Genomic DNA, 909 nt, shown 5'->3' on the forward strand with positions numbered 1-909 from the left:
GCTTTTAAAATTGCTTCATCCAGAAAGAGAAAAGGAAAAGTCCTAATTAGGTTGCTAGTAGAAGTAAGAATCAAGTCAGATCAGCCTTTCTCAGGTGCTCAGTTTGGCCATTATCCTTCTAAACCGAAACAGATGGGAGGTTAGAGATGGCCCAGCAGTTAAGCTCACACACTGCTCTTGTTGGACATAAGTTCAGTTCCTAAAACCTGTGACAGACAGCTCATAAGTGCCAGAAACTCCAGCTCCAAGGGATCTGATCACACACACACACACACACACACACACACACACACACACACACACTGAGATGCACATATGTGCATGCACATGCACACACATGCATGTATGACTATGTATGCATTGACATTTGAAATTAGAAGTCAGTAAGTTTAGAATATGCCTAAATTATTATTTAATAAAAAACACAAAACAGCAACAGTTTCCATTGTTCTTCCCAACACCTTTCGAGGGTACCATTATTGGCTGGATCTATACTATAGGTCCAGTAATCCACCTGCAGGCAAATCTCATCTTAAGAGATTTCCAAAGCATTCAAAGATGCTTTTATCTTTAAAAGTAGAGAGACATTTAAAGCCTTTATTGGGTGCTTATGATACCAGTGTGGGGAAAAATGTCATCATAAGCCAGTCATTTTAGCATGAATGTCTTAGAATGGCCTGTCTGAAACTGCAGTTCAAACAAAAAAAAGCCACATCTATCTCGCAAGACACATCTGAATGGGGGGCAAAGAAACCATATCTCATTGGAATGTTAGTGCTCTGTAATTTTTGTATACAATGGGTCAAATCAAGAATCCTGATCTCCTTCTTTTATAGTTTGAGGTAGTTTTAGGTCAGAATACAGCCATGTTTCCTACACCAAATGTCCACCCTTGTTTTCTCCTTCTGC

This window comes from Micromys minutus, assembly GCF_963924665.1.
Source record: "Micromys minutus genome assembly, chromosome: 30".
Lineage (NCBI taxonomy): Eukaryota > Metazoa > Chordata > Mammalia > Rodentia > Muridae > Micromys > Micromys minutus.